Below are 23,537 nucleotides of genomic sequence, written 5' to 3'. Positions count from 1 at the left end.
TTCAAGGAGCTTTGCAACGGAACAGAATAATATTGTATATCCATATCAGTGACGTGCAGTGAGGTCAGAGGCTGGTGAGGCACTAGATATGATACGACGGAGAAACACATGTACAGAGGGCCGCAAGTACCCCCAACAGGGCAGGTTTAAATGATAGCTGAACCAGTGCACAGGTGACATATTCAGGTGATGGGTGAGAGCAAGTTAGTAACCACTGAGTTACTGATCAGCTGATTACTTCACCTGTGCACTGATTCAGCTATATGAAAACCTGGCCTGTTGGGGGTACTTGAGGACCATTGTTGAGAAACACTGCACTAAAGCACCAGCTCATTGGAAATGTATTGATTACCTGGAGAATAAAGCACACATACTCTGCTCACTGACACCCACACACACTCTGCTCACATATACACTCACACAATTCTGTGGCACAGTGCCAGTTACTAAGCAATTAGAATGATACACAATCTCTTCTCTACTCACTACTGTATTGTAAAAATACAAATAATTTATCATACAAGTTTTACACAAAGGACAAGTTATCAATACTGCCAACACAGCTGCTGCTGCAATATGGTGTTCAAGAAACGCACGTGCACATCCCATTTAGGTATGCTCTTCAACAAAGGACACCAAAAGATACCAAAAGAATGAAGTACATAATAAAAGTAAAATAGAAAGTTTATTTATTTATTTTTTGTGTGCAATTTCTATCTGAATGATGGAAATGTAATTATGACTTTCATGTTCCTTTCAAAAACTAATTTGATTTGCTGACATGGGGCCAGTAACAGTTGATGCTAATTCTCAAAATATAAATAACTAGAAAAGTCTATTAAAATAGCATGCTCTGGGGGGGCGTGTCCGGGCCACGGTCTAAGATGGCCGCTAAATTGGGAGCTCTGCCTTATAGATCTACAATCCTCCTGTAATCTATGAGTTTGCATAGGCATCCAGCAAGATACTATATTGCAGAGAGTAGAGAACTTTGACCTGACTGGACCTATATAAAAGTAAAAGTTTTTTATTGCGGCAGGACTTCTCAAACTGGACCGCTGAGTGTCCCTGGCGGCCTCTAAGGAGAGGGACCCCAGCTCCCCCCCCCGGGAAACCGGGTAAGCAGAAACACTTGACATTTTCTGCACATTATCTGCAACATGGAGGAGGACATCTATATCAAAATTAAAGCCTTATTTGCTCACTCAGAGCAGTGGTTCAATTACAGATTTGACCGACTCATGGCGCTGATAGGTGCCCCTGGAGAGGAGTCATGGGAGCCTATGGAGGTGGAGCCGATAGTTTTCGATGATCGGAGTGGCGCGAGACAGCAGCAAGATGGAGGCCTGTATCTTAGAGCCGATATGCAGCGGGAGAGTAGCCCTAAAAAAGAAAGCTCAGGAGCTGTCAGTGATTTGGGAGCTTCTCTAGGTCGTACCTCGCTCGACGGAACCACTGAACCTGGGGGGACTGCCGCCAACGGACGAGAACTCACAGTGGCACATAAAGGAGATAGTGTGGAGGATCCCCGGATCTCTAAAGCCTGCCCGGTCACGCGGAGGAGAGTGGCCGGCTCCCGAGCGACTGGCTCGGTGGGTAAGACTTCACGATTGGTGGCCTTCTGCTGCCCCGTCACTCTGGACCCCGATGGGGTTCTAGGAGGTGTTCAAGATTTTGTCACTCATAGCAGGGTGGGGGTTCCAAGAAAAGACAGTCTCCGGGGTGCCGGCCCAACTTAGTAATTTTTCCCCCTATGCACCCTTTGGATTCTGGAATCGGACGCTGTCCTAAGAGTCGATAACTTGGAAGTCATGGCTGCTGCAAGTACTTTTGATAATGTTAGGCCCTTGTGCTTTCTATTGGTCTAATATGTATTTATTTGATGGTCTGTATAGCAAGGCTATCCGTAAATGGGATCAATCTTATCTGTGCATTGAGCTATTGTGATGGTTTGTTGGGCCCTGCACTAATAAGGATAAAATAGATTGAAAGTGTTATATTCCTTGGTCTTCTGGGGGTTTCTCTGCGCCCATACTAATGAAGACTCCGGTTATAAAAGTGTTTATGGGACATACAACCCTCCTATAGCCCCCCCATACCTACAAAATATGCATGCTAATTGGTATTTATTTGCTTCCTATAGGTGTAAGTGGTGGGCTATTTTTCAGTTTCATAAGCATAATAGCCCAGTACTAATTGCCCCTTCCAAGCCTCAGCAGGGTGTTCTCCCTCACTATAGTCCCCATTACTGTTGTTGTTATTTCTTATATTGTACATGGGTACAGGTATGTGCGAGTAATTGTGTATATAACATAAATAATATTTAAAATGTATGCCGCACTAATCTATCTGTTATAATGCCAGCAACGATATGGAGGACTGGGTTGGTGTGGGGTAAATATCTGTGCTTTTTTCAAATATGTTCATGTTACACCCCAGATGCTATGTGTATATAAATGACGGCCCTGGGGCCTGAGAACTTACCCGATGGAGCTTCTGGACAAATTTGACTTGTGGGATTCTAATCTAGAAATCTAAGCTGGTTTAAAGTGTATAAACAGTTTAACTTTTTATTATTTAAATTTATAGTTCCTCACAGGAGAGTACAGTTGGCGCTGTGGATGGCACAATGCATACAACGTCAACTACTGTTCTCTCAATATGGGGTTATGCTCTACCCCATGAAGGCATTTCTTATCCCAAATACTCAGTTATGTGTGCACAGTTATGCAATGTTCGCGTATTATAAATATTCCTATCATCTACTGGACAATTTAAAAGCTATACAAGAATGTTGCTTATGGTAGAGATATGCTGCAGCTACTAGTCTTTATGCCACTGTCAATTCCACCATGTTTGCATAGTATTTAGGTTGGTTATGTCCAACTAGTATAGCAATTCTTTCATATTAACGGCCCAAGTCATGAGGGAACTCATACTAGTCTAGCCCTCCCACCCTCCGTTTAACTTTTAGTTTTCTGGGCCTACCCAGCTAATAGTTTCTCACCAGGCACATGAAAGCAAATAGAGTAAGGGTTTATAATTGCTTAATCTTTACCTGACAATATCACCATGTCCATACAATGTTTGTGATGGTTCTGTTCATGTACTATAGCATTGTTTTTTTGTTTTTTTTGTTCTTTGTTTTCTTTTCTGATCATATAATATTAAGGGTCCAAGAGTGGCCCTATCATTACCTTTATTGTACCTGTTCATTCCCCTCATTAGCATCTCGAGTCTTTGGGACCCATTCGAGGTCCTGGTAAACATGGGAGGGACGATTGAGAAAAACAGGTCCATAAGTGGCCTGTTACGCTTCTAACCTCTAGCTAATAAGTGTGATAATTTGGGTCCAAGAGTGGCCTCTCCTGTTTATGGGGGAAAATAGAGGGTAGTTATGCGATTTGCTCCTGAAATGCCTTTGACTTGTCTCTTTCTGTGTAATAATCAAATTAATTGGTTTGGTAACAAATGATGTTTGAGTATTCCATGTATTTTGTTGATATTTTTTGAATGAGCAAATTTGCTGTCTTGTAAATGTTTACCCTCAATAAAAAACTTTAAAAATAATAATAAAAAAAAAAAAGAAAAATAGCTTGCTCTACCTCAATCATGAACGTTTAATTTTAAATGTCTCCCTTTGACTATGTGTTTAACCAGTTACTTTACAGTGGCATTATTTCTAAAAACATTTAACTGCAATAATTACATATATTTTTTAAATGACTCATTATCTCCTTTTATTAATATAAACTTGTATAAAAGCAGCACATATTAAAAACACAATGCAACTGCTTTCAATTGATTTGTGAATTACAAGTTAACAGCAGTCTTTAAATAAAAGGAGACACAGAGAAAAATAAAAATAGATACTGCATCCTCTGACTGAACAGACATAACATATATGGAGTTTGTACCTAATTAAATCAAATAACCATGAAAAAGGGAAGCTTAGCAATATTCAATGTAAAAACTTTAATTTAAATAATGTGGACACTGCACACTTAGCTTCAAACTCTGGGTTTTAAATTATGGATTTAAATTTGAATTGACCCTTTGACTTCCTGTCAGTATTGGGTTATGCTCACTTACTGTCCCCCCCTGTTAATGAGCTGTATCTGAACACAATTTATGAATCACAAGAGATGTAGAATACTACTTTACTCTTCTGCTTGGGTTATGCTCACTTACTGTCCCCCTGTTAATGAGCTGTATCTGAACACAATTTGTGAATCACAAGAGATGTAGAATACTACTTTACTCTTCTGCTTGGGTTATGCTCACTTACTGTCCCCCTGTTAATGAGCTGTATCTGAACACAATTTGTGAATCACAAGAGATGTTGTAGAATACTACTTTACTCTTCTGCTTGGGTTATGCTCACTTACTGTCCCCCCTGTTAATGAGCTGTATCTGAACACAATTTGTGAATCACAAGAGATGTAGAATACTACTTTACTCTTCTGCTTGGTGTCATCTGTTCTTAGGTTACCTCAGCTTCCAGTTGTGTCACATGACCCTGCTCACTGCATCCTCCTTCTGATTAATCTATAATATATATCCTTCAATTGCTAGGAGGCATCAAGAGGGGTGCCTCCTATTGGTCCCAATTTGTGCTGCTAATATATTGACAGAACACAGGTGGCGCTGCAGCACAGCTTTTCCTTTGACCCATGTACTGCAATGGAGAGAAGCGTTCCTTTACCTGCCTCTTCATAGCATTACATGGGGGGAAAATATTTTTTTTATGTTTTAATTAAAATTTAATTAAGCTTTGGCCACATATGGCAGGGTAGGCACTGCCTCCCCTGCCTCTTATGAGTGCACGTCCCTGATCCATATAGTCAGAAAAGACTGGGTGAGCGTAAACCTATGAGGTCAGGCTGTAGACTATATCATACTGCTCAGTAAATTGCAAGTCACAGATTCAGTCATTGGAACAAAAACTAAAACAGAAACTAAAACAGATTAACATTAAAAATATAGAAATTAGTATATCTTAGATCAAATTTCCTTTAAAGAACAAAAATAAAAATGTCTGAAATAGATGCATGTGCCACCTGGCACATTGTGGAAGTCATAAGATCAATAAACATAATCGCCTAGATTACGAGTTCGCCTAGATTACGAGTCTTGCGTTAGCATTAAAAAGCAGCATTGAGGGGTCCCAACGCTGCTTTTTAACGCCCGCTGGTATTACGAGTCAGGCAGGTACAGGTGTACCGCTCACTTTTTTTCCGCGATTTTAGAATACCGCAAATCCCCTTACGTCAATTGCGTATCCTATCTTTTTAATGGGATTTGCCTAACGCCGGTATTACGATTGCTGGAAAAAGTGAGCGGTAGACCCTCTCCTGTCCAGACTCCTACCGCATTTAAAAGTCAGTAGTTAAGAGTTTTATGGGCTAACGCCGTAACATAAAACTCTTAACTAAAGTGCTAAAAGTACACTAACACCCATAAACTACCTATTAACCCCTAAACCGAGGCCCCCCCACATCGCAAACACTTAACCAAAATGTTTAACCCTAATCTGCCGACCGGACATCGCCGCCACTTAAATAAATACATTAACCCCTGAACCGCTGCACTCCCGCCTCGCAAACACTAGTTAAATTTTCTTAACCCCTAATCTGCCAGCCCTAACATCGCCGACACCTACCTACATTTATTAACCCCTAATCTGTCGACCCCAACGTCGCTGCTACTATATTAAATGTATTAACCCCTAAATCTAACCCTAACACCCCCTAACTTAAATATAATTTAAAAAATATAAATAAAATTACTACAATTAATTAAATTATTCCTATTTAAAACTAAATACTTACCTGTAAAATAAACCCTAAGATAGCTACAATATAACTAATAGTTACATTGTAGCTATCTCTGGGTTTATTTTTATTTTACAGGCAACTTTGTAATTAATTTAACCAGGTACAATAGTTATTAAATAGTTATTAACTATTTAATAACTACCTAGCTAAAATAAGTACAAATTTACCTGTAAAATAAACCCTAACCTAAGTTACAATTACACCTAACACTACACTATAATTAAATTAATTACCTAAACTAACTACAATTAAATTAAATAAACTAAATTACAAAAAAAAACCCACTAAATTACAGAAAATAAAAAAGAAATTACAAATGTTTAAACTAATTACACCTAATTTAATCCCCCTAATAAAATAAAAAAGCCCCCCAAAATAAAAAAAATTCCCTACCCTATACTAAATTACAAATAGCCCTTAAAAGGACTTTTTGCGGGGCATTGTCCCAAAGTAATCAGCTCTTTTACCTGTAAAAAAAAATACAATAACCCCCCCAACATTAAAACCCACCCACCACCCACACACCCAACCCTACTCTAAAACCCACCCAATCCCCCCTTAATAAAACCTAACACTACCCCCTTGAAGATCACCCTACCTTGAGCCGTCTTCACCCAACCGTGCACAAGTGAACCTCCAGAGGGGCAGAAGTCTTCATCCGATCCGGCCAGAAGAGGACATCCAGACCGGCAGAAGTCTTCATCCAGACGGCATCTTCTATCTTCTTCCATCCGGAGCGGGACCATCTTGAAGACATCCGACGCGGAGCATCCTCTTCCATCCAACGGCAACTGAAGAATGAAGGTTCCTTTAAGTGACGTCATCCAAGATGGCGTCCCTTCAATTCCGATTGGCTGATAGAATCCTATCAGCCAATCGGAATTAAAGTAGGAAAAATCCTATTGGTTGATGCAATAAGCCAATAGAATTGAGCTTGCATTCTATTGGCTGATTGGAACAGCCAATAGAATGCGAGCTCAATCCTATTGGCTGATTTGATCAGCCAATAGGATTGAACTTCAATTCTATTGGCTGATTGCATCAGCCAATAGGATTTTTCCTACCTTAATTATGATTGGCTTATAGGATTCTATCAGCCAATCGGAATTGAAGGGACGCCATCTTGGATGACGTCACTTAAAGGAACCTTCATTCTTCAGTCGTCGTCAGATGGAAGAGGATGCTCCGCGTCGGATGTCTTCAAGACCCGCTCCGGATGGAAGAAGATAGAAGATGCCGTCTGGATGAAGACTTCTGCCGGTCTGGATGTCCTCTTCTAGCCGGATCGGATGAAGACTTCTGCCCCTCTGGAGGTCTACTTGTGCCCGGTTGGGTGAAGACGGCTCAAGGTAGGGTGATCATCAAGGGGGTAGTGTTAGGTTTTATTAAGGGGGGATTGGGTGGGTTTTAGAGTAGGGTTGGGTGTGTGGGTGGTGGGTTTTAATGTTGGGGGGGGATTGTATTTTTTTTTTACAGGTAAAAGAGCTGATTACTTTGGGGCAATGCCCCGCAAAAAGCCCTTTTAAGGGCTATTTGTAATTTAGTATAGGGTAGGGATTATTTTTATTTTGTTCTTTTTTAATTTTATTAGGGGGATTAGATTAGGTGTAATTAGTTTAAAAATTTGTAATTTCTTTTTTATCTTCTGTAATTTAGTGGTGTTTTTCTTTGTACTTTAGTTTATTTAATTTAATTGTATTTAATTGTAGTTAGTTTAGGTAATTAATTTAATTATAGTGTAGTGTTAGGTGTAATTGTAACTTAGGTTAGGGTTTATTTTACAGGTAAATTTGTACTTATTTTAACTAGGTAGTTATTTAATAACTATTGTACCTAGTTAAAATAAATACAAAGTTGCCTGTAAAATAAAAATAAACCCTAAGATGGCTACAATGTAACTATTAGTTATTGTAGATATCTTAGGGTTTATTTTACAGGTAAGTATTTAGTTTTAAATAGGAATAATTTTGTTAATTATATTAAATTTATTTAGATGTATTTAAATTATATTTAAGTTAGGGAAGTGTTAGGGTTAGACTTAGGTTTACTAATTTCCTGGTGATGAGAAATAGAGAAAAAGAGTCTCTAAATAAGGTGTGTAATATATCAATGTATACCAATCCTGGGTATTAAGATGGTCTTGGGACAACGGATCACTCGTATGGTCAGGCAGCACTCTTAGAAATAGAGTTGATGGCAAGAATCTGTGTAAACAAAAAAACAGAGGCGCCTTATGGGACAGTATCGTCCAACAATAATAGAGCAGAAAAAGCAAAGTAGCCCAGAGCGGGGGTACTCACAAGTATAGCAGCATAAACGTATGCCTCACAGCACAGGACGGGACCTTTAGTCGCCCGACAGACAAACACGTTGGATCAACACGTGGATTCCAGGACCCAATCAGCAGCGATTTGCGGGACCACGTCACGATGGGAGCTGTCTTTATAGTATCCAGTCACCAGCCTCGGTAGTTAGACAGGTCAGCGGACCAATTATATTCCTTTACACTTTATTTTCCTTGCGTTAGAGAATATCTTCTGATTAGATTTTATTTTCTTCTTGTCTCCTTCCCAATTGATAAGAATTTCAAGCCTCTAGCTGGTAAAACAAAAACAAAAAAAGGGAATGGGGCTTTTTTTGTTTTACCAGCTAGAGGCTTGAAATTCTTATCAATGGGGAAGGTCCCGCAAATCGCTGCTGATTGGGTCCTGGAATCCACGTGTTGATCCAGCGTGTTTGTCTGTCGGGCGACTAAAGGTCCCGTCCTATGCCGCTACACTTGTGAGTACCCCCGCTCTGGGCTATTTTGCTTTTTCTGCTCTATTATTGTTGGACAATACTGTCCCATAAGGCGCCTCTATTTTTCTGTTTACACAGATTCTTACTAATTTCCTGAAAGGTTTTCACTGTGTGAGATGGCTGATCCAAAAAGTTCCCAACACTGCTAAGCCCCCTATCCCTCCACAGGTGAAAGGGCAATGTATCTAAACCCGCAGGGAAGTCAACATTACCCATTAACTGAATATATTTAGCAATGTTTAAATATTTAAAAGACAATTTCCAAGCTCTTAGTGGGTCTCTATACAAGATACTATTTTTCCCAGCTGGCGGTAATTGACAAATGTCAGTGTAAGGGAGGGAGGCAATATTAATGTGCCCTAGTGTTGCTTGCTCTAAGTGCCTGTGTTAGAAATGTACGGTTTCAAATTGCCAGTCAATTACCAACCTAATAAGGACCGTCCAATTGTATAGTCTGAAATCCAGCAACCCTAAACCACTATCAGAATATGAGAGATGTAGTTTATCTTCCGCAATACGCAATATTTTGTTTTTCCATAGGAAATGCCTAATAGCTTGATTTAGTAATAGAAGATCTTTACGGAGAAGTAAAAAACATAATTTATGTAAAAACTTACCTGATAAATTAATTTCTTTCATATTGGCAAGAGTCCATGAGCTAGTGACGTATGAGATATACAATCCTACCAGGAGGGGCAAAGTTTCCCAAACCTCAAAATGCCTATAAATACACCTCCCACCACACCCACAACTCAGTTTAACGAATAGTCAAGTAGTGAGGTAATAAAATAAGGAGTAAAAAAGAGGAACTGGAAATATAATTGTGCTTTTATACAAAAAAAAGCATAACCACCATAAGGAAAGGGTGGGCCTCATGGACTCTTGCCAATATGAAAGAAATTAATTTATCAGGTAAGTTCTTAAATAAATTATGTTTTCTTTCATGTAATTAGCAAGAGTCCATGAGCTAGTGACGTATGGGATAGAAATACCCAAGACGTGGAAGTCCACAGAAGAGTCACTAGAAAGGGAGGGATAAAATAAAAACAGTTATTTCCGCTGAAAAAATTTAATCCACACAAAAAAAAAAAGTCTCTCATAAATTTCAAGAAAAAATCATAAGCAGAAGAATCAAACTGAGACAGCTGCCTGAAGAACTTTTCTACCAAAGACTGCTTCAGAAGAAGCAAATACATCAAAATGGTAAAATTTTGTAAATGTATGCAAAGAAGAAGACCAAGTTGCTGCTTTGCATATCTAATCAACCGAAGCTTCATTCTTAAAAGTCCAAGAAGTATCGACTGATCAAGTAGAATGAGCTGTAATTCTCTGAGGCGGAGACAGTCCCGCCTCCAAATAAGCCTTGTGAATCATAAGCTTTAATCAAGATGCCAAAGAAATGGCAGAGGCTTTCTGACCTTTCCTAGGACCAGAAAAAACAACAAATAGACTTGAAGTCTTCCTGAAATCTTTAGTAGCTTCAACATAATATTTTAAAGCACTTACAACATCCAAAGAATATAACGATCAATCAAGAGTATTCTTAGGATTAGGACACAAGGAAGGAACAACAATTTCCCTACTAATGTTGTTAGAATTCACAACCTTAGGAAGAAATTTAAACGAAGTCTGTAAAACATCCTTATCCTGATGGAAAATCAGAAAAGGAGACTCACAAGAGAGAGCAGACAATTCAGAAATTCTTCTAGCTGAAGAGATAGCCAAAAGGAACAATACTTTCCAAGAAAGTAGTTTAATATCCAGAGAATGCATAGGCTCAAACGGAGGAGCCTGCAAAGCCTTTAAAACCAAATTAAGACTCCAAGGAGGAGAAATTGATTTAATAACAGGCTTGATACGAACCAAAGCTTGAACAAAACCGTGAATGTCAGGAAGATTACCAATCTTTCTATAAAATAAATCAGAAAGAGCAGAGATTTGTCCCTTCAAAGTACTTGCATACAAACCTTTATCCAAACCACCCTGAAGAAACTGTAAAATTCTAGGAATTCTAAAAGAATGCCAAGAGAATTTATGAGAACACCACCATGAAATATAGGTTTTCCAAACCCGATAATACATCTTCTTTGAAACAGACTTACGAGCCTGTAGCAATGTATTAATCACGGAGTCAGAGAAATCTTTATGACTCAGCACTAAGCGTTCAATTTCCATACCTTCAAATTTAGCGATTTGAGATCCTGATGGAAAAACGGCCCTTGAGATAGAAGGTCTGGCCTTAAAGGAAGTGGCCAAGGCTGGCAACTGGACATCCAGACAAGATCCACATACCAAAACCTGTGAGGCCATGCTGGTGCTATCATAAAAACACATGCAATTGTTCCATTATGATCTTGGAGATCACCCTTGGAAGAAGAACTAGAGGCTGAAAGATGTAAGCAGGTAGGTAAAACCAAGGAACTGCTAACGCAGCCACCATCTCCACCTGAGGATCCCTGGACCTGGAAAGATACCTGGGAAGTTTCTTGATTAGATTGGAAGCCATCAGATCTATTTCCGGAAGACCACACCATCTGTACAATCTGACAAAATACATATGGATGGAGAGACCACTCCCCTGGATGTAAAGTCAGACGGCTGAGATAATTTGCTTCCCAAAACCTGGGATATGTATCACAGAAATTAGACAGGAGCTGAATTCTGCCAAGAAAGTATTCGAGATACTTCTTTCATCGCTAAAGGACTGCAAGTCCAACCCTGATGATTGACATATGCCACGAATGAACAATTCTCTCTTTAATAGAGGCCAAGCCTTAAGAGCCCTGAAAATAGCACAGAGTTCTAAAATATTGATTGGTAACCTCGCCTCTTGAGGATTCCAAACCCCTTGTTCTGTCAGAGACCCCCAGACAGCTCCCCAACCTGTGAGACTTGCATCTGTTGAAACCACAGTCCAGGAAGGAAGAACAAAAGAGGCCCCTTGAACAATAAGGTGATGGTTTAACCACCAAGTCAGAGACAGTTGAGGGTTGGGATTTAAGAATATCAATTGTGATATCCGAGTATAATCCCTGCAACACTGATTCAGCATGCAAAGCTGCAGAGGTCTCATATGAAAACGAGCAAAGAAAATCGCGTCTGATGCTGCAGTCATGAGACCTAAAACTTCCATGCACATAGCCACTGAAGGGAATGATCGAGACTGATGGTTTTGAAAGGCAGAAACCAATTTCATTTGTCTCTTGTCTGTTAAAGACAGAGTCATGGACACTGAATCTATCTGGAAACCTAAAAAGGTGACCCTTGTCTGAGGAATCAAGAAACTCTTTGGTAAATTGATCCTCCAACCATGTTTTTGAAGAAACAACACAAGTTGATTCATGTGAGATTCTGCTAAATGAAAAGATTGAGCTAGTACCAAAATATCGACAAAATAAGGAAACACTGCAATACCCTGCTCTCTGATTACAGATAGAAGTGCACCGAGAACCTTCGAAAGATTCGTGGAGCTGTCGCTAGGCCAAATGGAAGAGCGACAAATTGGTAATGCTTGTCTAGAAAAGAGAATCTCAAAAACGATAGTGGTCTGGATGAATCAGAATGTCAAGATAAGTATCCTTTAAGTCTATTGTGGACATGTAATGACCTTGCTGAACAAAATGCAGAATAGTCCTTATAGTCACCATCTTGAAAGTTGGGACCCTTACAAAACAATTCAAAAACTTCAGATCCAGAATTGGTCTGAAAGAATTTTCCTTCTTAGGGACAATGAATAGATTTGAATAAAAACCCAGACCCTGTTCCAGAAGTGGAACTGGTACAATTACCCCTGAAAGCTCCAGATCTAAAACACATTTCAGAAAGGCCTGAGCTTTCACAATATTTGTTGGAACATGAGATAGAAAAAACCTTCTCACAGGAGGTCTTATTCTGAAACCTATTCGATATCCTTGAGAGACAATATTCTGAATCCAATGATTCTGAACGGAACCTGCCCAAACATCTTGAAATAATTTCAATCTGCCCCCCACCAGTAGAACTGGATTGAGGGCCGCACCTTCATGCAGTTTTGGGGTCTGGCTTTGGTTTCTTATAAGGCTTGGGTTTATTCCAACTCGAAGATGGCTTCCAATTGGAGCCAGAGTCCTTAGGGGAAGGAGTGGTTTTCTGTTCTCTATTCTGACGAAAGGAACGAAACCTATTAGAAGCTCTAACTTTACCCTTAGATTTTTTATCTTGGGGCAAAAAAACTCCCTTCCCCCAGTAATAGTGGAAATAATAGAAACCAACTAAGAACCAAACAAATTATTACCCTGGAATGATAGCGATAGTAACCTAAATTTAGATACCATGTCAGCATTCCATGATTTGAGCCATAAAGCTCTTCTAAGTGTCAAGGTATTTGAAATATTATTAAATAATATATAGAAGTATATTTGTCTTTATTTAATAAGTCTGTGGATGTGCACATTGCTTGTAGAACAAAGGATTATTTCTGAGAGATCTCCCACACTCAATATGCTAAATTATGCAATTGTATAAACACAAGGAACTGAAAATTAACACAGATAAAATTCTGAATACACATCTCCAGGATGTCTCCAAAGGCTTGACATTAAGGCATTTGTTTTAATTAAAATGTAGCCACAGTTTCAGAAACCATATGTGCGATTGCTTGGGAATGTGAGATAAAATCCATTTACCCCTCCCAATGTACCTAAGAATCTAGCTCAGGTGACAAGTCGTGTCAGATTTTCAGCATTTGCACTTAGGTACAGGGGACCCCATGTGGTGAGTAAGAGACAAAAAGTCTGGAAGCCGAGTACTGAAAGGGCAGTGAAGACATTAAGATAACACAGAGAAAACACATGACTTACATGTTTCCAACAACTGTATTTAGATTTAAAATAAAATATACTAGGAAAATACAAGATACTGCATAGAAATGGATGTGTATATGCGTATTGTATATATACATGCATATTTTGAAAGCATGAATATCTTAGCCTCTGTGTGTTTAAGAACATGAATAGATGTTTATGGACCTGAAGAGAAGTGATTATTAACATTTATTTTTATTTCAGATCTACATAGACAGGATTCATGTATTCAGGAAGAAATACACAGACATGTAACATGCTATATCTGAATGAATGCAGTATATCAGGAGTTTTAAATACTACCAATCTGGAAATATAAAAATAGGCTGTTATTTCTATAGAAATGCCAGGATACTGATAAAATTATAATGCATTTTAAACTAATAATTAGCAGTAGTAAATTGTCTTAATATAATAAAATGTTAATAATATAAAACATGACGTTTCATATCAAAACGATTAGGAAATTGATCTGATGCTGCTTCACCTATAATTAATATTGGGAGAGATTAATACAAGAAATTATGGCAGTTATTACATAGTTTAAAGAAATAATAATTTCACTGTCTAAAAATGCTGTATTTGTTTGTGTTGTACTGTCTGCTGCCACCTGGTGTTATGTTGCGAGAACTACAGCCAGAAGGCTTTTTGGCTGTTAAAAATGAAATTTCCAAGGGCCAATCCGATTAGACTTCCCAGGTAACCAATGGGAAGGTCAGCTCCCGTAGTGCCACCCACATGATTTTATCAATGATTGAAAACATATATAAGTAAGCAAAAGAGAAATAGAAAAAGAAGGCTGTTTTAACTTTGGATGATATCTGCTGCTGGGCATTTTGAAACCATTCTAAACAAGCTGACTACCTCTTTCTCACTGATTGCAAAAATTACTTATCTGTCTTCTGAGATGAAACAAGAAATTTCTGGTAACTGAATTATCGATTTTGATCATTTTGGTAAAGTATAAGAAAAGGGCTGCTAATTACATGTGATATTTTAAAGTCACTGCAGTTTAAATTACAGTTAATAGATTTAAAGAGCAGGTTGTACTTTTAAACTGTGTGTCATTGTTTTAGATAGTTCTTAGCCTGCCTATTTGTATGCAAGCATTTAAAGTAAACATTTACTATTGCTGTATGTAGTAGAGTTAAGGAAATAGTGCATATTTCAAATTGATAGTCACAGCCTATATATTGTTTAAATCTGTATCTGATTGGCTAAGTAACTCATCTGTGCAAGTTCTGATACTGTAAATTAATATTGTATTAGGATAAATTACAGTTAAATAGCAGAATATATATATTATCCTATTGTTTATAAGCACTGTTTGAAATTGTATTGCTTGGATGTTAAAAGATTTGTAAATAAGGCTGGTTTTAAAGATAAGCGTGTATGAACTTTGCATAGCATATTTAAATAGTTTTCAAGCGCATATAATATTATTTCATATTCCTTTTATTGCAAATATATTTCAATATGTTCATGGATATTAACTAAATAAAAGAATTCAGATATTTATATTAATTGTATTGTTTCTAGTAGATGCATGTTGATTAAGGGTTTCTATTTTTAAGGAAAATTATTATTTGTATTGTGTTATAACCCTGCCATAAGCTGATATATTATTTGGAGAGCACTACTAAGATTTTCATAAATATACTGACAAAAGACATAGATTTAACATCAATCTTGATGATATCAAAAATAGCATCACAGAGAAAATGATTAGCATATTGAAGAAAACGAACAATGCTAGACAAATCAGAATCTTTTTCCTGTTGTGCCAAGCTACCCAACCAAAAAGTTGATGCAGCCGCAACACCAGCCATAGAAATGGCAGGCCTGAGAATATAGCCAGAATGTAAACAGCTTTCCTTAGATAAGATTCAATTTACCTATCTAAAGGATGCTTAAAAGAAGTACTATCTTCCAAAGGAATAGTGGTACACTTGGCAAGAGTAGAAATAGCACCATCAACCTTAGGGACTTTTCCCCAAAATTCTAAATTAGCCACTGGCAAAGGGTACAACCTTTAAAACATAGAAGAAGGAACAAAAGAAGTACCAGGCTTAGACCATTCCTTAGCAATAACATCAGAAATAGCATCAGGAACAGGGAAAACCTCAGGAGTAATAACAGAAGGTTTATAAACCGAATTTAAACGTTTACTGGAGGACCAGACTCCTCAATATCCAAAGTAACCAATACACTGCTGAGATTTATTAATATTCATCATATTTTATATAATATATTTGTAGTAAATAGAAATTATTATAAAAGAGAAAAAAAAAAAATCATATTTCGATATTAATATTTTGAAGATATAATTTTTGAAAAATTTAAATATTAATTTTCATATTTCGAGATTGATATTAATATCTTGAAATATTATTAAAGATTAATTTTTGAAAAATTAATAAAAATATTAATTTTTCATATTTAAAAATTAATCAAAAATATAAATTTTTCATATTTTCAAAGTTAATCAAAAATATTAATTTTTCATATTTCGAAATATTAATTTTTCATATTTCAAAATTAATACTATTTAAAAAAAATATATATATATATATATAAAAAAAATTCTTCTTTTTTTTTATTGGCAAAAATTTTATTAGCGTTTTAATTTAACTGAATACTAAACCAATATAATAATGTCTGTAGCCAGAAGTGACTCATTTAATTCTATACATAGCGATGAAAATGGTCCCATTACCATACCTATTACTAAAGGTCAGGTCCTTAAGAAAGATATCTTAAGTTACATTAAAGGGAAGTTAAATATTGCGGGTGAATTAAATGATTTTATGGATATGCTTGAAAGTAGAGCTAAAAATATTACCGTTAATAATAATATTTGGAATGAAGAGAATGAATTCTTCCAAGAATTGTTAATGATTAATCAATGCAAAACTCCCAAAAAGCGAGAGGAACTAATACTAAAATCTTGGCCCCTTTTAATATGCATTATTGACGAATTGCAAATACAGGAGCTAGAAAATAATATTCGTTCCTCACGCAGACGCGTAGAGGATTTAAAAATAGCCAAAAATAAAATGGATGAATTTGCCCGAAACCTAACCACCTTAGATAAGCATAACATAGACTTACTCGCACAGATACAAGATTTAAATAAACAGCTTGCGCAAAGCCAGAGAGAATTAAGCGATTTAAAAAGGTCATATCGCCATAATGAAAACCCTTATATTAACAGTGAGAATAATGCAGATAATGCTAACTCCTTTAGCGAACGCGTCAGGGACGAGGTACAAAAATATATGGAACAGTATAGACAAATGACCCCTAATGGGTCAGAAATAGATTTCCCAAATAGGCAGTCACCTCATGATATAAATCCAGAGGACTGCTGTAACGCAGCTGGTGCGGGGGAGGGAAACTAACAGAGAATCCCAAAATAATTCTAATAAAGTATATGATTCCCATAAAATAATCACCTTCGTACAACGTGCAGTACCTGTATTCTCCAATAAGGGAACAACATCAGTAATTGATCATTTAGAGGCTTTTGAAAATGCGTTAGCTATAATGAATGTTACAAGTGAGAAATTAAAAATTGAATTTCTGCCTTGGGTATTTGACAGTAAACATCACAAATTCTTTGCTTCACTAAAAGATATGAATATTCATTCCTGGAATGGGATAAAACGACAATGCAGAAAAGAATTCGGGCAATATCGCACTAAAACTGCCGCAAAAATAGCGGTATATGGTTTAAAGTGTCGTGCGAATCAGAGTCCAATCAAATTCCTTTCTGTATTGAAAAATGCGTACAGTATGGCTGAAGATAATCCCAGATTTGATGGCTCAGAATTTGTAAATTTATTTTTTGAAGCACTGCCTACACCCATCAAAATTAACTTAGAGATTTTGATGAAGACTGCTCATTGGAATGGCTGATCAAAGAGAGTACAAAATTATACTCTATTCAGCAGTCCAGTGAACAGGGGGTGAAAAAGGAGTCAAAACCCAAAATTGTAGCAGAAACTAGGGTGTCACCTAGCCCCCTCAATTTGGTGTCTAAAAAGAGGACCTGTGCGGAGGTGGCCAGTCAAAACAGGCCACCTCCACAGAGGTCTAACTTTGCCCCCTCCCCTACACAGGTTGAGGCACAGGGAGACTATAACCAAAGTGGGGGACATAATCAGGTGAATAATTACTCACAAAGAGAATACTCACCAAATAATTGGTATCCGCGCAAGGGTAGATACAATAGACGGCGAAGATATTCTCAGGGTAACCAGACACCCCAGGTATATAATGCTCCCCAAAGTACTAATACTGAGCAAGCTGAACCCCAGGGGCAACCACACCAGAATAGAAATAGCGGCCCTGATTCTGAGGGAACCCAATGGTCCAGGAATCATTATTATGGGGCACCAAGAGATAGGCCCAGGGGTAGAGGTAACTTGTACAATCAGGTAGATATGCTGTTTACCCAGTTAAATCGGTTGAGCGAACAATTCGCTAATATGAGTCAACCTTCTACGGCTCAGCAACCGAACAATACTTTTTTAGGGGTACAGCCAGTGGTCAGCAGTGGACCACAGGCGCAGTCATAAATACTGCAGTATCACCTGAAGGGGAGGGGAGAGATATACAAAATGTAGCAATAAATATCAATGAAACTAATCATGTTCTCTCCCCACAGACCGAAAACGGACAATTTAGCTGTGATGACAGGCAACCTCATCCGGGAAAAATTAACAAACCTCTTCCTTTGCAGCACTCTCTTAACCTTATCTCCACAGATGCAGTACGCAAGAATCCAGCCGGCCCTGTCATAGAGGAGACCGGTAGGTATGAAGCTTCTTCTGCATCGGAAAGCATGGCAAACTCAGATAACACGTGGCGAAGCCCACAAATGTATGATAACACCAACTTCATGTGTGAAATGGTAGAAACTGCAGGAAGGTATTATGTATTAGTTGAGCTGCAAGATTCAGTCTCCAACCCTATCATGGGATTAATTGACACTGGGTCACAGGCAACTATCTTATCCCACAAGTACAAAACACAGCTAAATGAGCTAACACCCCACAAACCTAAAATAAGAGAATTTGACGGTTCTCTAATAGGTGTTGGGGGTGACTCCCTAAAAGTTTACGGTACTGCCTGGTTAAAATTTAAATTGGGGAACAGGGTCATAAGACACCCTGTCATTATAGTGGATCTGCCAACTGATCGTTTAATTATTGGTAGTGATCTCCTGAAGCGATTAAGCACCATAATTGATTGCATAAATAATGTAATTTGGTCACGAGTTAAACGGCCTATCAATTATGAAAAATCTGGTATATCTCGCACCCGACATAGCTGTCACGTGGTGGAAGAGAAACCAGATGCTGTGGAGATTCATTACAGGAATAACTCTGTACCTGAAAAAACTATTCTACAAATAGATGATCAGACTCCTTTTAGTGGCTCTGATGGCAATACTTTTAAAATATCGCCTGGAAAGATAGCGAATATTTCCCTAGATGGCAATGTATTAACCATATCCCTCCACAAGGGGGATCATAAAATCCCTAAGGGGGGAGGCCACGCTCAATACCTCACAGGGATTGAGAGAGTTAAAGAGGATCTATTTATCCCTATACAAGTGCATGACCTTGGTAAAACCAAGTATGCTAAAATAAACTTAAAACAGGAAGCTAGCTATATAAGCAAAGGTTTATTAGCGCAAATAGCTGAACCTAAAGTGATTAAATATCTTTCTCCCCAAGACCACTGTAACAACGGCCTGGATGACAGGTCTGAAAGCTATAACATCACAGCTAAGTGCTTATTATCTATTTCTATAGGTAATAAGTCAGTGAAGCACCTGTTTTTAGTTTTAAATACTCCCCATAATCAAATATACATTGGCAATGATATCTTACATAGATATGCCATACAAATAGATTTGATTAACTCTTGCCTCTGGAGCAGGTTAAAGGGGGACCCTGAAGTATTTCAGGATGAAAATGCAGCCCTGAAATAAAACAAGCAATTGCCATATGCTGTGAATATGCAGATATCTAGTGATGTTATAATTCCTGCTGGGGCTGATAAATTTCTTTTACCCTTACAGGTAAAGAGAGGTCAGAAATTAAAAACTTCTGAAACACTAATTTGCCTCTCCCATAGAATACAAAATCTGGGTTTCACAGTAACCTACACTCCTATGGTGAATATTGGAACTGTTCCAATACATATTGTTGTGCATAACATGACCCCACAGGATATAACATTATCCAAGGGAACTACCATAGGATATGCACTGGAATCAAGTTATTACACTTTTGGATTCCAGAATAATGTAATTGGGCTAATACCTGAAGGATACTTAACTGAAGAACAATTAATACAACAATCCTTTGCATCTATACCAGAGGGTCTATTTAATATTCAGTCTATTTATCCCTTCAGCTCAGAGGAAGGCATCTGTAAAATTGAGGAAGCCTCTCTAGTGTTTGATCAGCCAATCAAACAGCAAGATTACCCCAATACCCAGAGTCATGGGAGCAATGTAAACTATAACCAAGGGGATCTCACCTCTAGGTTGGAAGAAGCCTATGAAATAGGACAACCTGAAATCTTTCCAGGATATCAGCAAATAGTCGAAGAGCAAATATCCTTAGCTAATGGCTGTTCCAGCGATGATGAACGCCAACAGCTGCGAGAACTCCTGATGGAGTACAAGGATATTTTTGCTAAGGATTCTTATGACTGTGGTACTACAGACTTGCACATTGCAAGGATACAAACAGATCCCGATGCACCACCTGTATTTGTCAAACAATACAGACTTCCCTTAGCCTCATATGATTCTCTTGCAGAGATCATAAGGAATTTGGAAGAAAGAGGTATTATCAGACAGGTGCACAGCTCTTATAATAATCCTATTCTAGGTGTCCTTAAGCCCAATGGACAATGGCGTTTGTGTGCTGACTTAAGACAGCTAAACAAACGAGTATACATGTCTGGCTGGCCTGTACCATACATTGACCAGTGCCTAGCACAAATGCAGGGATCCAAAATATTCACTGCCATTGATTGTGCACAGGGATACTGGACCATAAAGGTACATGAAGAAGACTTATATAAGCTGGCGTTCTCTTTGCCAAAAGGTCCAATATGCATTCCAGAGACTTCCATTTGGATACATAAATTCTGGACATGAATTTGCTGTATTCATGCATAAGGCTATGCCTGATGCACTGGAAAGGGGGACCTTATCTTATGTTGATTATGTTTTAATCAAAAGCACAGACTTTGAAAAAAACGTCGCAGAGCTTAAACACGTCCTCAGCCAACTTAAAAGGGCAGGTGTCAAATTATCCCTACAAAAAGCTCAATGGTGCCGCACTCGTGTAAACTTCTTGGGACATGAAGTTACCTCTGAAGGATTAAATCCCCAGAAGAAAAAGGTGGAAGCTATAGTGAATTCTAAAAACCCAACTAAATTAAAGGAATTGAGATCATTCCTGGGTATGACAAATTATTCTCGCAAATTCATTGATAATTATGCGGAATTAGCTAAACCACTACTACTTCTTCTAAAGAAAGATGTGAAATGGCACTGGAGTGAGTCTCAAGAGACAGCCATCAGAGAGCTGAAGAGAAAATTCACTCAAGCACCTTGCTTAGCGTACCCTGAAGGTGGTAAACCTTTCTTCTTAGAGACAGGTTACACAGATATAAGCATGAGTTCTGTTTTATACCAAAAGCATGATAATTTGAACAAAGCCATTGCTTATGCGAGCAAAAATCTATCCCCAGTAGAAATAAAATTTAGCGATTGCGAAAAAGCCCTCTTATCTACTGTATGGGCTCTACAAAATTTCCGCAGCTATATACAGGGCGAGAAAATTATTGTAGAAACGGCCCACCAGCCTTTGCTATATCTGCAAAGTGAAAGAATAAGAAATGGGAATTTGTCAAATAGCCGCATAACAGCGTGGACTCTTTCCTTGCAAGGCTGGCCATTAGAAATTCGCTACAAGCAGAATAAAAAGAATCCAGTCGCACAGGGGCTTGCTGAGCTCCACGACTGTACTGCCAGAGATCCAGGGGAAGAATTATCGGAAGATGATTTTCTGGAGGAACAATTACTTTCCCCATATAAAATATACAATGAGGACCATTGTCAAACATTACCTTGGGTGTATGTTGATGGTTGTTCTTACCATGCCACTATTGATAAAGAGCGCAGATTAGTCGCTGGCATCGGTATAACTGGGACAAATGGATTCCCAAATATATCTATAGGTTTCAACATTGGACCAAGATCCAGTAAAGTTGCAGAACTAACTGCTGTTTTCAAAACCATTGAAATGGCTATTGAACATGGTATTCATGAATTTGTGATCATAACTGACTCAAATTATGTGCGTGACAGTTTTGTTGAATACCTGCCAACTTGGAAAAGAAATGGCATGCAGAAAAGCAATAACAAACCAGTCAAGCATGGCAAGTTGTTCTGCGAGATTGATAATCTGGTGGTATCCAATGATTTAACCATACACTGGAAAAAGACCAAGGGTCATTCCAGAGTTCTAGGTCCTGATAAGGAAGGCAATGATCTTGCGGATTCGTTAGCCAAACAAGGAGCAATAACTGGAGAACTCCTTAAAATTGACCCCTTAATGGGTGCAATTCAGGTAGAAGCCATTACCAGAAACCAGGCAAAACAACAGAGTGAGCCTAACTTGGTACAATGGAGTCAGGATTCTCCTAGTGAGGACCTGATCACTAGTCAAAAAGAAGACCCCATTGTAGGCATCTTCTATAAACACATAGAAGATCCTGAAAGCAACCCCATCTCAAAAGATGATTGTATTGGCAAAGAAGATCTGAGAATCTTAATAAAATCTAAATCACAATTCAAGTTACAGGATGGTTTGTTAATTAGAACCTCCAAAACTGGCATCCAGCAGTGGGTAGTACCCACCAAGTTCAGAGGTCTAATGCTTCAACATGCCCATGATGCTCCCACATCTGGTCATCGTGGTGCCAAACTCACGAATAAAATATTACGTGATTACGCTTTTTGGCCACACATGTTGAAAGATGTTCAAACTTACTGTCAAGGGTGTTTAATCTGCCCACAGTTCCAACCCACTGCACCAACGCATAGAGCGCCATTGCAGAAAAGGGGGATGGTAATGCCATTGTCAGATATACAAAATGATTTTATTGGTCCGGTAACAAGTACATGTTAACAGTGACATGCCTGTTCACTAAATGGGTAGAGTGCATTAGTGCACCTAACAATAGTGCGGAAACATGTGCAGCGTTGCTCATCAACCATGTAATTTCCAGATTTGGTTTGCCCCAAAGAATCGAGTCAGATTGGGGGACCCACTTCACTAGCGAAGTGATGACCAAAATGTGGAAAATACTAGGGGTTAAAAGAAAGCTCCATATTGCTTATAGAGCTGCCTCAAGTGGTGGTGTAGAGCGTTACAACCAGTCCATTGTTAAAATCCTCAAAAAGTTTGTGAGTGAAACGGGTAAAGACTGGGATGTAAAACTACCTCTAGTCTTAATGGCATTAAGAGCAACTCCAAGTAGTGCTACCAAGATGTCACCTTTTGAACTAATGACTGGTAGAAGAATGGTTCTACCTCAGCATCTGCTGTACCGTACATCAGAACAAAACTTGATAAACGGTGCCAATACACATCAATATGTGGAGAACCTAAGAAAGCACCTGCAATATGCCTTTGCGTTTGCTCAAAGGAATTTAGAAAGATCCGCAACTGCCACTAAAACCTATTATGATCTCAAAACATCCAAAAAGGAATATGAAATAAATGATAAAGTTTATCTTTATAACTTTGGAAGAGATCAGGTTAGGGAGAAGAAATTTCTACCCTCATGGAAAGTTCCTTTTGTCATTACTGACAAAATATCTCCAGTGGCCTATAAAATAAGGATCCCCAAAAATGAAAGTTTCATAGATAAATGGGTCCATATCAATCAATTGCGGGCATGTCATCCCAGATCCCAACTACAAGTCATAGAGGGAGAATGAAGTGTCATATCCCCAAATGAA

At 38.2% G+C, this 23,537-nt stretch overlaps 1 protein-coding gene across 3 annotated transcripts in view; it reads right to left on the bottom strand.

Moving 5' to 3' along the window:
• Positions 1 to 23,537, bottom strand: part of DVL3 (dishevelled segment polarity protein 3) — a 569,022-nt gene that overhangs the window by 281,303 nt on the left and 264,182 nt on the right. The window lies entirely within an intron of this gene.

The sequence above is a fragment of the Bombina bombina genome, chromosome 4, assembly GCF_027579735.1.
Source record: "Bombina bombina isolate aBomBom1 chromosome 4, aBomBom1.pri, whole genome shotgun sequence".
NCBI lineage: Eukaryota > Metazoa > Chordata > Amphibia > Anura > Bombinatoridae > Bombina > Bombina bombina.
The sequence above is the reverse complement of the archived record's forward strand: the minus strand, read 5'-3'. Positions and strand labels throughout refer to the sequence as shown.